Genomic DNA, 7,620 nt, shown 5'->3' on the forward strand with positions numbered 1-7,620 from the left:
GGGTCCAGACAAAGAGCGGTTCAGAAGACCCCTATGTCTGCAACAACGAGGGAACAGTTTACCCTGCTCGGGATAGGGTTACCGGGGCCCCACCCGGAGCCAGGCCTGGGGAGGGAGCTCCCCAGGCCGGGTGCAGCCCAAAGAGATTACATGGGCCCGGCCTCCTGTAGGCCCACGACCTGCAGGGGGCGTCGTAGGGGTTGGGTGCAGTGTGTGTCAGGCGGTGGCCAAGGGCGGAGGCCCTGGGGGACTGATCCCTGGCTATTGAGACTGGCTACTGGGACATGGAATGTCACCTTTCTGGTGGGGAAGGAGCCTGAGCTAGTGTGTGAGGTTGAGAGATACCAGCTAGATATAGTTGGGCTCACCTCAACGCATGGCCTGGGCTCTGGAACCAGTCTCCTGGAGAGGGGCTGGATTCTATTCCAGTCTGGAGTTGCCCTCGGTGAGAGGCGGTGAACTGGGGTGGGTATTTTGGTATCCCCCCGGCTTGCTGCCTGCACGTCGGAGTTTTCACCGGTGGACGAGAGGGTTGTTTCCCTGTGCCTTCAGGCCGGGGAATGGGTCCTGACTGTTGTTTGCGCTTGTGCACCGAATGACAGTTCAGAGTGCCCACACTTTTCAGAGTCGCTGGGCGGGGTGCTGGAGAGTGCTCCATCTGGTGACTCCATAGTCTTGCTGGGAGACTTCAACGCTCACGTGGGCAATGACAGTAAGACCTGGAGGGGCGTGATTGGGAAGAACGGCCTGCCCGATCTGAACCCGAATGGTGTTTTGTTATTGGACTTCTGTGCAAACCACAGTTTGTCCATAACGAACAGTGTGTTCGAACATAAGGATGCCCATAAGTGCACATGGCACCAGGACACCCTAGGTAGCAGGTCGATGATCGATTTTGTAATCGTATCATCAGATCTTATGTTCTGGACACTCGGGTGAAGAGAGGAGCTGAGCTGTAAACTGATCACCACCTGGTGGTGAGTTGGATCAGGTGGCGAGGGAAAATACTGGACAGACCTGGCACACCTAAGCGTATTGTGAGGGTGCGCTGGGAACGCCTGTCAGAAGCCCCAGCCTGGGAGATCTTCAACTCCCACCTCTGGCAGAACTTTGACAGCATTCCAAGGGAGGCTGAGGACAATGAGTCCGAATGGACCATGTTCTACATCTCCACTGCTGAGGCTGCTGCTCAGAGCTGTGGCTGCAAGGTGCCTGTCGTGGTGGTAACCCCCGAACCAGATGGTGGTCACCGGAGGTGAAGGGAGCCATCAAGCTGAAGAAGGAGTCCTATTGAGCTTGGTTAGCCTGTGGGACTCCGGAGGCAGTTGAAAGGTATCAGCAGGCCAAGTGGAATGCAGCGCGGGCAGTGGCCGAAGCAAAAACTCGGGTGTGGGAGGAGTTCGGTGAGGCTATGGAAAAAGACTTCCGGACAGCATCGAAGCGATTCTGGCAAACCATCAGGCGACTCAGGAGGAGTCTACTCACACGGTTTATAAACAGCTCCTTGGTGGCAGGGCCCTGGGGTGGACGAGATTCGCCCTGAGTTCCTGAAGGCGCTGGATGTTGTACGGCTGTCTTGGTTGACACGCCTCTGCAACATCGCGTGGAGATCTGGGGCAGTGCCATTGGATTGGCAGACTGGGTGGTGGTCTCCATCTTTAAGAAGGGAGACTGGAGGGTGTGCTCCAACTTTCAGGGGATCACACTCCTCAGCCTCCCTGGTAAGGTCTATGCCAGGGTGCTGGAAAGGAGGGTCCGCCCGTTAGTCGAACATTGGATCCAGGAGCAACAATGCGGTTTTCGTCCTGGTCGCGGAACGCTGGACCAGCTCTTCATCCTCTCAAGGATATTTGAGTGTGCATGGGAGTTTGCCCAACCAGTCTACATGTGCTTTGTGGATTGGGAGAAGGCATTTGACCATGTTCCTCGGGGTGTGCTGTGGGAGGTCCTGGTGGAGTATGGGTGTGAGAGTGAGAGCACCAGTGAGGGCTTGGTCCATATAGCCCGTAATAAGTCGGATTCGTTTCCTGTGGGTGTTGGACTCCATCAGGGCTGCCTTTTGTAACCAATTCTGTTCATAATTTTTATGGACAGAATTTCTAGGCATAGCCAGGTGGCGGAAGGCTTCTTCCTTGGTGGCCTCAGAGTCTCATCTCTGCTCTTTGCAGATGATGAGGTCCTGTTGGCTTCATCAGGGGGTGGCCTCCAGCTTGCAGTGGAATGGTTCGCAGCCGAGTGTGAATGCTGGCTGGCATGAGAATCAGCACCTCTAAGTCTGAGGCCATGGTCCTCAGCCGGAAAAGGGTGGAGTGCCCTCTCCGGCTCAGGGACGAGTTCTTGCCCCAAGTGGAGGAGTTCAAGTACCTCGGGGTCTTGTTCACGAGTGATGGGAGAAGGGAGTGGGAGATCGACAGACGGATCAGGGCTGCTTCTGCAGTGATGTGGACGCTGCACTGGTCTGTCATGGTGAAGAGGGAGCTGAGTGTAAAAGCGAAGCTCCCAATTTACCGGTCGATCTACGTTCCTACCTCACCTATGGTCACCAGCTTTGGGTAGTGACCGAAAGAATAAGATTGCGAATACAAGTGGCAGAAATGAGTTTTCTTTGAAGGGTGGCTGGCCTCCCTTTGAAGGAAACTTGCCTCCTGGCCGCCTCTTGGGTGAGGTGTTCCGGGCATGTTCCACCGGGACGAGACCCCGTGGTAGACCCAGGACACGCTGGGGAGATTATATCTCTCGGCTGGCCTGGGAACGCCTTGGGGTCCTTCCGGATGAGCTGGAGGAGGTGGCTGGGAGAGGGAAGCCTGGGCTTCTCTGCTTATTCTCCTGCCCCCGCGACCCGGACCCGGATAAGCGGAAGAGAATGAATGGATGGATGGATGGTAAATGGTAAATGGACTAGTTCTTATATAGCGCTTTTCTACTCAATCAGAGCACTCAAAGCGCTTATACAACCTGTTTTGCATTCACCCATGCACTCCCATTCATACAAGCACTTCCATCATTAATTAAGCTAAGTGCTTTTTTAATTAACTAGCATTCACACGCATTCATACTCCGACAGAACGGTCGGAGAGCAACTTAGGGTTAAGTATCTTGCCCAAGGATACATTGGCATGTAGCCTGGAGTTGCCAGGCTACATGTATAGTTAAAATGTGACTTGAATTCTAATCCTGACCCCCTAACCTCCATATTGCTAACCTTAACCTCTCACCCCAATTTTTGAAAAAGGCATTACATATGGATCAGAAAAGAAGTACCTGGGAAAGAAACACCAGTGGACTCAAGATGAGCTAAAACACTGTCTCCCAAAGAACAGCAGGTTAACTATTGGTTTTGACAGTCCAGTTTTCCAAAGTCCAAGAAAGGTGAGGAGTTTATGAACTCGGGATGGTATGAAAACACTTATGGGAATTGGTCTCAATGTTTTACTATCTTCCTATCAAAAGTTCACACACTATCTTACTTTCTCTCCCTCCCTCTTTCACACTCTCAATTACACACACACACACACACACACACACACACACACACACACACACACACACACACACACACACACACACACACACACACACACACACAAACTGCAAAAATAATATTAACTAACAATAATCAGTAATATCATCATTCCAGCTTTTGATCAGCACCATGGACAGCAACTGCAGTCAGTGGTTTATTTAAGTGCATGCTATAAACTCCCACCATCTTCATCAATTAGGCTACCACAAGCCCAAAACTGATTTAGCCTTGGTAAATAAGACAACTTAGAGATAAGAGATAAGGTGAGGAGTGCGGCCATCCGGGAGGGGCTCGGAGTAGAGCCGCTGCTCCTCCACATCGAAAGGAGCCAGTTGAGGTGGCTCGGGCATCTGATTAGGATGCCTCCTGGCCGCCTCCTGGGTGAGGTGTTCCGGGCATGTCCCACCGGGAGGAGGCCCCGTGGTAGACCCAGGACACGCTGGAGAGATTGTGTATCTCGGCTGGCCCGGGAACGCCTTGGGGTCCCTCCGGATGGGCTGGAGGAGGTGGCTGGGGAGAGGGAAGCTTGGGCTTCTCTGCTTAGGCTTCTGCCCCCGCGACCCGGCCCCGGATAAGCGGAAGAAAATGGATGGATGGATGGATGGAAATAAGACAACTGTAATACCTATAAGCAAGGAACAATAGAGAGAAACCACAGGCCCTCACAGACTGACTGGACAGGGTCACCATAACAAATAATCACATTTATTTAATCCTTATTAAACAATCATTTTCAATGGACCAGCTTCTAGATATACAGTTGTAGTCAGAAGTTTCCATACACTCATCATTGGCATAAATGTAATTTTGGACTTTTAATAACTTCTTTGAACTCTTCATTTTTGAGGGTGGAATTACTGTACAGCATACATCTTTAATGACTTTAATAAACAAGAACTGGGTGCAGAATTTTTAATTTATTTAGAATTTTCTCTAATCCAGACACGGTCAAAAGTATACATACATACAGATACATACGGAAATACGTATACTTACAGATATATATACTCTTTATAGTATATGTGTACATATACTATAAACAGTATATGTGTACATATACTGTATATAGTATATGTACACACATATACTATATAATATACTGGGGCAAATCTGCTTTCCACCATGAACACGCCCCTTTCGCTCAATTGCAGAGTGTCACCAAGAGATGGCGCTTTCTTCACAAAAACTTGGTGGTTCCCAAATGTTTTGATAGCATTTGATGCTGAAGTATTTTCACTAGCTGAACTACAGGTACTACAAATGGTGAAGCAAGTTTTGAAAATCTAATAAAATAAAATGTTAATCAGTCTGACCTTTCAGACATTTTCCATTGCAAATCACCAAAACTATTCCATGCAAACATTCTCTTCATTCATTCTTTTCAGTCAAATCTAATAAACAGGCTAAAAAAGTAAAACAAAGAAACAAAAACAAAAAAAAACCCAGCAGCACTACACTGAGCAGTGCAAGTGCTCTGTCACTCTTTTCATTCTCTTGTTGGAAGTTCCATCAACGCAGCTTCAGGCTGCATTTTTCCATCCATCTTCTTCTGCTTATCCTTTGCAGGGTCGCAGGGAGGCTGGGAGCCTATCCCAGCTGCCATAGGGTGAGAGGCAGGGTAAACCCTGTACAGGTCAGCAGTCTGTTGCAGGGCTAACATGGAGAGACAGACAACCATTCACACCTATGGGCAATTTACCAATTAACCTAATCCCACTAACTGCATGTCCTTGGACTGTGGGAGGAAACCCATGCAAACATGGGGAGAACATGTAAACTCCACACAGAGAGGCCCAGGATGAATTCTGAAACCTGACTGAAACTCTTCAAATAAACCGTTCCTCTGCAGATGATCAGTTAGCTGTTTTACAAATACTCTTTCAAGAGTCTTTGAGAGAAAAGGAAGGTTGGAGATTGGCCTATAATTAGCTAAGACAGCTGGGTCAGTGATGGCTTTTTAAGTAGCGGTTTAATTACAGCCACCTTGAAGGCTTGTGGTACACAGCCAACTAATAAAGACTGATTGATCATTTTTAAGATAGAAGCATCAATAATTGGAAAGACTTCTTTGAACAGTCTAGTAGGAATGGGATCTAACAAACATGTTGCTGGTTTGGAGGAAGTAACTATTGAAGTTAACTCTGAAAGATCAACTGGAGCCAAAGAGTCTCAACAAATACCAGCAGTGCTGAAAGCAGCCGAACATGAAGAATAATCTTTGAGATGGTTATGAATAATTTTTTCTCGAATGTCTAAAATTTTATTTGTAAAGAAATCCATGAAGTCACTACTAGTTAACGTGAAAGGAATACTCGGCTCTACAGAGCTCTGACTCTTTGTCAGCCTGGCTACAGTGCTGAAAAGAAACCTGGGGTTGTTCTTATTTTCTTCAATTAATGATGAATAGTAAGATGTCCTAGCTTTATGGAGGGCTTTTTTATAGAGCAACAAACTCTTTTTCCAGGCTAAATGAGCATCTTCTAATTTAGTGAGACACCATTCCCTCTCCAGCTTTCGGGTTATCTGCTTTAAGCTGTGCGTTTGTGAATTATACCACGGAGTCAGGCACTTCTGATTTGAAGCTTTCCTTTTCAGAGGAGCCACAGTATCCAAAGTTATACGCAGTGAGGATGTAAAACTATTGATGAGATAATCGACCTCACTGGGAGCAGAGTTTAGGTAGCTGCTCTGCACTGTGTTGGCACTGAAGAGCATAACAATGAAGGAATTAGATCCTTAAACTTAGTTACAGCACTTTCAGAAAGACTTCTACTGTAATAAAACTTATTCCCCACTGCTGTGTAATCCATTAAAGTAAATGTAAATGTTACTAAGAAATGATCAGACAGGAGGGGGCTTTCAGGGAATACTGTTAAGTCTTCAGTTTCTATGCCATATGTCAGGACAAGATCCAGAGTATGATTAAAGTGGTGGGTGGGCTCCTTTACATTTTGAGAGAAGCCAATTGAATCTAACAATAGATTAAATGCAGTGTTGAGGCTGTCATTCTCAGCATCTACATGGATGTTAAAATCACCCACTATAATTATTTTATCTGAACTGAGCACTAAATCAGATAAAAAGTCACTTTCCACAGACAGCACGCTGAAACCACACACACATGCACTGAGCCCTATCACCATGGTAACTGAACAGCTTGTCCTGTGACACCTGCAGCTGACGAATGTTAATGAGCTGAGTTATTTGAATAATATCTTCTGATCGGCTCTGTCATCAGATATGATCATGAGGGATCTTTCTCTCTCTTTATTATTACTGGACTTTTTTGTTTTTTGTGATTTTTTTCAGTGTGTCTCCCTCTGTAAAAAATGGTTTTCATAGATTTTAAGGTCCTGACTGAAATGCACTTCACTCTCACCAGACCAGCTGAACCAACTTTGTCAGTATCCCGGACTATCTGTGTTTTTAAGCATGAACATACTGCATGGAAAAGACAAACACATATTTTTAAGTGCGTTCTGTACGTCCTAACATCAAGCACAGTTTTAGGTGTTTTAGTGGCTCCTGTCCACCTCTTTGTCACACACTGAAATGATTTACAGCCTTCTTTCTTTCTCACAAGACACACGCTTTAAAGCTAATGAAACACTCATCTTTCTGTCAGTGACTGTCATTTTCACTGTGGATACTGAGCATGGGAAAAATAAACCATTACATGAAAGCTAAGTAGGTACAGTTTTAACCACTGCATGAGGTACACCTGTGGCTTCATTAGGAACACTCAGGGCACCTTTGATGATTCTAGGCACATGCTGGAAATGGACTTGGACACATTTCAGTCTAATTTAGCGAGTCTGTTATTGTCCCTGACTGTCTGTGATTGTCTCACATACTGTATGTCTGCAGTCAAACACACACATATAATTTTAAATCAGTTATTCTCCAGCATCCATGAGCACATCTGTTGCCTACAAAGGCACTGACCATACTCCATATGTAGTGCCTTCAAGTACACCTGAGTGTACTGCTTTCCTGAGGTGAAAGGTCTTCAAGAAACTTGAGGACGTCCAGTCGCCTTTTTTTCTAGCTCTGGAGGCTGACTGAGAACCTACATGTTGATTTTTAACACGGCCCAT

The sequence above is a fragment of the Archocentrus centrarchus genome, unplaced genomic scaffold (assembly GCF_007364275.1).
Source record: "Archocentrus centrarchus isolate MPI-CPG fArcCen1 unplaced genomic scaffold, fArcCen1 scaffold_110_ctg1, whole genome shotgun sequence".
Classification (NCBI taxonomy): Eukaryota; Metazoa; Chordata; class Actinopteri; order Cichliformes; family Cichlidae; genus Archocentrus; species Archocentrus centrarchus.